The sequence below is a fragment of the Astatotilapia calliptera genome, chromosome 5, assembly GCF_964374335.1.
Source record: "Astatotilapia calliptera chromosome 5, fAstCal68.1, whole genome shotgun sequence".
NCBI lineage: Eukaryota > Metazoa > Chordata > Actinopteri > Cichliformes > Cichlidae > Astatotilapia > Astatotilapia calliptera.
In genome coordinates this window covers 16675355-16683392 of record NC_137426.1, presented here as the reverse complement: position 1 = coordinate 16683392, position 8038 = coordinate 16675355, and positions in this window count along the sequence as shown.

The window sequence follows — 8038 nt, the reverse complement described above, 5'->3', positions numbered from 1 at the left end:
GAACCCGCTATAACACAGAAGCAAAGGGAGCAAAGAGGTGACCTTGATTGATTTAAGAGTGGCGTGTACAATTCTGCCTTATCTGATAGAAACGGCTGCCGCAAACTGGTGTCACTGATGGTAATTTCCCTCCTCTGTCCCCCGAGGCTCAGTATACCAGAAGAATAGACTCCTACAAGGCCCCACTGTTTCCCATTTCCGGCTTTATCATAACTGGCTGGATTGTGAGGAAATGAGAAGAAGATGGGTGCTTATTTTGAAGGCGCTGGTGAGTCTGTGCTTTTTGAACATCATTTTGGCCTTCATAGGTCATTTTGCAGTTGTTTTCTAAAGAAGACAGCTGCCTCGACTGGTTTTCAGCGACCAAGGACAAAATTGAATCTATCTCCTTAAACGCTGTGTTTACCTGTAGTTACCTTATAATGACAGTCTATAATAACTGGTGGTGACAGTGGGAAGGAAAAACTCCCTTTTAACAGAAAGAAACCTAATGATTACATGAATAAACCTAAATGCAAGTTTGAAGTCCGGCCTTAAAAGTAAAGATCATTGTATCAAAGTCATTTAAGTATAAGAAAGAAAAATCTGATTCAAAATAAAGTCTTGAATTTTAGGCAGACTTTTACACAGTGTTACCATCCCTCCATTTTTCTGATTAAACCATAGTTGTGCTGGTTCTGATCCCCAAAACCCTTCTTTGCTAAAGTTATACAGGTCATAAGTCCTTCACTTTATAAACAGCCTTTTCAAATCCTTTAAAAAAAACAAAACAAAGACCCTTTAAGTATCTGTACATTCACGGAGGCCGTTCTGATCACTTTATCTGCTTCGAGCGGTCGTTTCCTCTTCCTACACCCTCCATCAGGTCTCTCAGGCCCTCTATTTCTCTATCCTCTCATCTCTGCATTTCTTCATTTTGGCATCTCGCTCTGTCACCCTTTCATGGTCACGTCTCCCCTTCCCCTGCTGCTCGGTCTAGAGATCGTCTCGCTTGCGCTCGGTTTAATAACTGTTTTGTCACGCTCGGTCTCTGTGTCCTTCAGAGGAGTCGACTCTCTGATCAGGTTTCTTAAAGATCTGATGCGCACTTGTTTACATGATTTATGTGTGTATATGCCACCCCGGCCTCGGCATTGTGCACTCATCGGGCTGTTAAATGCTGAATAGTCACCGTGAGAATGTGAAGAGAAGAATGATGCCACATTAATGTGTGCGTGATAAATCTGCGTGCTTAACAAACAGCTGAAGTCAGGGGAAACACGGATTCTGGTGCTGTGTATAGGGGGAGGGGAAAGTGCTATGTTAGAGAGCAGAGGGAGGAGTTTGGGTTTGATGGAAGGGTCAACAGAGAACAAATAGCACTGATTTCTTTGAACCCTAATTATAACTAAGAAGTAATCATAGCCATGACGAAGGTTTGTTTTTCTGCAGAAATATGAGCATTTAATTTTTCCTACCATTAAGCAAATGGCTTTCCAGTCTAAACTTGGCTACAGAATAAAAGCTTCTTTTTTTTTTTTTTAATTTTTGAACCAACATTGTTACCCAACATTGTTACATTGTTACCCTATTTAAATATATAAATGCTAGTTTGTTTCATTTGAAAGACTTGGTACCAAATATGCAGTGACTTTTTGGACTCTGAGCAGTTTTTTAAAATTGTTTTTTTTTAAAGATTTGTAATACATTAATTTGTGATCTTGTCAACAGAGCTGCTTTTTATGTCAGAGATTTTATAAAAATCAAGTGTTGACAAGCAGCACATGAACTTTTATATCCTTTAGGCAAACAGCACCTCTCATGTGATGCACGGCTCTATTTCAAAGTAAAAGGAGCTCATAATGAGCGAGCAGGCTGTAAAACCTGATGGAGAGCTGTCTTTGAATCACCTTTTATAACAACTCTTTGTAACTAAATGTAATCAGAGCAGTGAATCGGAGACATAAAATGAAAGGCTGAAAAAGCAGCACGCCGGGGAGGTCACCGCGTCCTATCTCGAAGGAGATGCAGTTTTGATATCTTTCCACTCCGAGCTTGCTCGTCCACTGGCGGACTCACAACCAGGCCACGTCACGCAATAGCGATGATTGATGCATTCGCACGTGAACTAGTGTAAAGATAATACAAGGATGTACAGCAACTTGATGTGTTTTATGTGCACATTTGCACATAAAACACACCAATGTGATATGAAATGTGTTTCTGCGTTATTGCCGTTGAAGATTTGCTTTCTGTGCTGTACACCTCCTGACGAGAGGTGACCTGACAGACTGCCACGTGACTTGTCGTGCGACGGGCAACACTGTGCTCAACCTCAGTCCCTGCCCCGCAAGACCCCATCAAAGCTCAGAGAATATCATTCAAAAGCAAGAGGAAACTCACATTCACACACTTACTATACAAAGGTGGCTCCTGCCAAAGTCACACAATAACTGTGTGTGTCCGGGGGCCACTCAGGTGGAAAATTACACTGCCCAATCAATCGCTAATACAAAGTATTTCCTCCGGCAGGGGCCAATCAAACGCTCACAATATGCCTTCTCCTTGAGACAACGGCCAATCAGTTGCTCACAATGCTTGCCACTGTCATGTTGATGCTGATAAAATGTAATTATTCTCTGCTTTTCACACACACATATTGATGACACAGGGCAGTGATGAATGTGACAATAAATAAATGTAAGCTAATAAGAAAATAAGTGAGGAAATGGAGGAAGAGAAAGCATTTTTTCAGCACCGATGGCCTTTCAGTTTGTAATTAATTCAAATATGATTTTTTTTCTGCAAGCATATAATCCATTTCAGCATTTTCACATTCATTTTTATAGGATTTGATCTTGGCTCATTTGAATAAACATTTTGCTCCATATTAGTCTGGGTAATGAAGTGGATCTCAGAAGAAAAATGCTTTTGTTATGAGAGTGGCACAAAGGAGTGTCACACTGGTCAGCTCAGCAGGGAAATTGCTGATTGGATAGCAGATTCCATCTAATGCAGAATACTAACGACTAATACCCCCCCGCCGTTCTTTTTGACAAAGTTTGATTGTCAAGAATGATGAAAATGTGGTTGTTTAAGCAGGAAGTGGGGATTCAAAACTCTGTTCTTTAGTCACAGAGTTTTTATTTATTAATGGAATTTGCTAAAATCTTTTATGGCATCCGCAAGATAAACATGTAGAGTTGTGTTCAGAAGTTTACATATACTCATCATGGGTATGTATTCTTTTGGATTTTCTATAATGAACACAGGATCAAATGTATATATAAGGTCCCACTAATATTTGGTTAAATGGCTCTTAGCTTCTTGCACGTCCACCAGGCTTTGGTAGCAATCAACAAGCTTCTGGAATAATTGCAGCTGGATATTTGACCACTCTCCTTGGTAGAAATATTAGAGTTCATTTAAACTGGTTGGTTTACTGATCCAGACTCAACTTTCAAGCACAGTCAACACATTTTCAATAGGGTTGAGGTCAGAGCTGTGGGAAAGTCATTCCAGAAGCTTAATGTTAGCCTGTTTTATCTACTCCAAAACCAGTTTTGATGTGGCTTTGCGATCATTGTTCAACCATGTTTCAACCGTGTAGCTGTTCAGCTGAGGTGAAGTTGAAGAACTTGGAGTTAGTTCTCCTTCTTAATTATTCCATCCACTTTGTGCAATGTACCAGTGCCAATGGCAGCAAATCAGCTTCAGAGCAGGATGCTACCGCCAAATATCTCAATTTTTGTCTCATCTGACAACAAAACTTGTCCATGTGGGCAACTGCAAATTTCAGTCGATTTTGAAGGTGTAAATTTTGAACAGGGACTTTCTTTGTGGCGTCTTCTTAGTCCATGATGATGTAAAACTCACATCACTGTGGACAGTGACACTGGTATTCGAGAAATTTCCAGTTCATGGCAGGCTTCAGCCTTGGTGGTGAGGGTGACACTTTGGGTCTTCTTAAGGGAAGAAGGGAAGGGAAGGGCCATGGGAAAGTTGCAACACATCCAAATGACTTGTACATACAATAGTTTGAACGGATGATTTTGGAATCTGCAGTAGTTTAGAAATGGCTTCAAGAGACCTTCACAAATGTAAACCTACAATTCTACTTCCTTGGATTTTCCCATTGTTCCCAGTTGTCAATCACGATCACAAATGAGATGCTAATAGGTCTTGGTCTTGTCAAGTGAAAAGACATCATAGAACCTACCTGTATGTAAACTTTTGACATTGTGTAGATTCATACTTGTGCACCCAATTCTTGTTTTTTTTACAGTCTTTAAAGACGTATTTGGTGCAATCATTCTACCCTGAAAAAAGAAACAGTTTAAGGAGATCATGAAAAGTCCAAACTCACTGTACAACAACATTCATGCCCATGATGAGTGTATATAAACTCATAATGTATGTAGAAACGTACATGGAAGTCATCATACTTTTGGCTACTCGTGCTACGAGTCTGTTTTTCATGGCTTGTCAGAGACCTCTGAAATTCCCTGATAGAGATCAATATTTCACACTTTTTTGTTTGAAACACCCCGACGACCCATCATCACCAATCAAGTTCATGATGTCAGTGGTGTATTTGCCTCGAAAACCCCACTGCCCTCATTTAAGAATCACTTCCCCTTTTTTCTGCTGTTATATTAAAATGTACAGTCACACAAATCCATGTCTGTAATCCTGTTTCAAGATTGGTTTGGAAAAACCTGGCTGCACTGAACTGACCTTTAACAACTACTGCAAGCCAGACTCTCTCACCCCACATCAGTGGTGTGTCGCAGTGGTGGATAAATGGAAACACAGCTGTCTAGGTTCCAAACTGATTTTCGAAAGAGGTAGAGAGATTTTCCATTTTCTTTGGAGGAAGCTCCTCAGGTGTCCACATACTTTTGCCCCTGATATAGAGGCCCTAAGTAAAACTAACTAAAACATCAGTCTTGCCTACACATTTGTGGAAGCGTTGAATTTTCTTTAGGAAGACTCTGGATAAACTAAAACAAGGGCGAAAAACTCACCTCTTTCTGTTTCTCCCATATTCACAAGGAGTGCAGAGTTTTATCCCAAATACTCTTCTTGATGCAGTGCTCCCTGGGATTTAATAGGATCCTGATCTTGAGTTGGGAACCTTTCGAGTTTTAGGTGAATGCATTAATCATTACACTTTTTAAACACAGCAGTCTCTCTTGTTTCATGTTTCTATTATTTGCTGAAATTGTCAAATGCATCTTCTAATTCAGACCTTCCCAAAGTGTGGGGCCCGCCCCCTAGAGGGGGCGCAGGGCCATTGCAGGGGGGGCGCGGTGTGAAAAGGGGGAAAAAAACAAAATGCTTGGACACTGCTAGCACGGGGCGCCCACAGAAACGCAAAGCAGGAGATGAAGCATCGCTGAATATGTTTCCAAACCAACTTCATTCTAAGCCAAAGACTAGAAAATATGGTGAAGCATATCTGCCCTTTGGTTTCACCTGCACAAGTGCCAGGTAGGTCTCCCCTGCAGAATTGGTTTTTCCTTTGTTGGGAGCAGCCCTGGGCTGTTTAAATCACGGACAAACAGGATCCCACAGTTGTTTATGTTTTTAAACCCATTTTGCACAGAGAGGCATTTTTTGAAAAATGTATTGATAGCAATATTGAATATAATTACACATGAAAAAAAAAACAACTACACCTAAAATAATTACACCCAGACGCCTCTGCCTTTCTAAATAGAGGGACAGTAACTGCGTCCCTATGTAAACGTGTAAAACCTGAAGATAGTCAGATTAACAGTATTTTGTCTCTATCTGCCATTCTGCACTTCATCTCATGTAAACAAAAACGTGGGGCACAGCGTGACGTGAAAAAAGGCACATACCTTTGACGTTGAGTGATGAACTCTGTATCCCTTGTCCACAGGTAAACGCAAAAAAGGAGTTTTAAAAAATCTCCGTTTTCGGTGATTCGAAACGCCGTTTACGCCTGGACGAAACAGCTGCGTTTTCAAAAATACCCATGTAGGTGTGGACGTAGCGTAAAAGAGTTAGTAGTTTATTTTATTACTACCTGTAATTTATTGCAGATTACTTGTATTTGCTTAATTGTTTACTAAATGTTTGAGGTGTGAAATAAACCGCAATGGAGCAAAATATGGGTGCGTGTGGTTGGAGGATGTGTTTGCGCGAACATTTTTCTCGTAAAACAAAGGGGGGGGGGGGCTAGCAAAATAAGTTTGGGAACCACTGTTCTAATTGATTTACTGATTTGAGTTTGCATGCTGTGCTTCTGATTTTTTAATTCTTCTTGATGTTTCAGGGAATAGCATCTGAAAGCAAACACGAAAAAAGTGATATTTTTTTCCCACGTACGTTCATGAATAAGGTCAAAAAAGTGCATAACAGTCATTTCCTGCCTCTCGAAAGTGCTCTGCTCTCTTGATGATCTCTGAACCTAAAGTGTGTTTTAATGGGATTCATGACTCCCATTTCGCTTTCATCTTAATCGACTGTTTGTTCCTTATGCTTTGATTTACTTTTTCTCTTTATTCTATAACCTTTTATCATAAACAAAGAGTGTGGAGCCCGTGCACACACTTCAAAGGCAGGGAAGCACTCATACAAACACACATGGATTCAAGATTAGTCTACAGAAATCAGGGTTTGTTGGGTCTCAACAGAAATGTCATGGTGAGTCGTAACCTTTACTGGAGCACGTTATCTGCTCTGATAGCGTGGCCAGACCGGGACGGGGACCTACGCGATGCGATTGGATTTGAAAGGTCCCCATCCCAGTCATGCCCACCGGCTATCTTGCCTCCACAGTTCAGCAACACCAGCATAACGGCATGCCGCAAAGTTTCAAGGATCTGATCTGTCCTGCTGCATCTACATCTCCCTGCCCCTAATTAATCAGCTGAGGCCGGAGAATAGGAGCTGGGTCATTCTGTGTTTGAGCGGAGAGGATGTATGACGTGAGGAAGCGTGACACAGAAAGGGATAGCAGTGAAAGAAATCAGTTCGACATTTCTCAGCTGCTCTTTTTTTTTTTTTTTGCTTAAATGTGGGAGTGGGATATGAGAAGCTGTTGAGAGAAAAGATGGATGGGATAGGTGTTATTAAATGCAGATCTGTTTAGAGAAGTGCTGACATGTGTATCTGTCACTTTGGGTCATGAGTTATGAAAGTGACAATGCCACCTCTTTGCTTAAACCAGAGAGATCCGAGGATGTCCTTGATGTCAGCTTGGATAGACAAATGGATATCTACATTTCATAAACCACGCTACATTTTTAAAAAGGAAGCCATAGGGGTGATGATCTGTCTTTTTTTTTTTGTCACATTCATTATTAAAACAGCTACAGAGAGTAAAATGTGGTGACATAATTAGCGGGATTGTTGCAAAGCAAAGATCTGAGTCCAGCTCAGGTCATACTGCAGTTTAAAGACAACTGCACCTTCAAATATTTAAGCTGCCATTCACAATTTAATTAAAACTGCTCCTGCCTGCCACACACACACACACACACACACACACACACACACACACACACACACACACACACACACACACACACCTTTTAGCCTGACGGTGAGGTGCAGAAGGTTTCAGGCGTGTGTAAGAGTTTCAAAATAAGAGCTCTCAATGTGATGCAGAAGATTAGTTAGTTGACCACAACCACGTCCAAAAAAATAAAAAATAAAAGCCTTGGTTTAAAGATGCTTTAGTCACACATTTTCAAACAACAACAACAACAAAAAGCCTCCAGTTGTATGCATAAAGGCACTGGGATCTCTATTAAAGACCAGTAAACTACAGAAAATGACAAATCTCCCCTCAAAAAAGAAAAGAAAATGTCCATAGTTAGTTCTATAAACTTAAAAACATGATAAGAGTAAATATAACGTTTAACAATAGTTAGGTTTTCAAATTAAAAACCCTGGACTACCTGAAGAGGAATCTATTCTATCAAAATAAAACTCTCCAGTTATTATCGGATGTTTTAAAGAAGCTTTAATGCCATGAGCATTTCAAAATAAACTTGTTAAAAATCATTTGAAAAAAAAATACGGA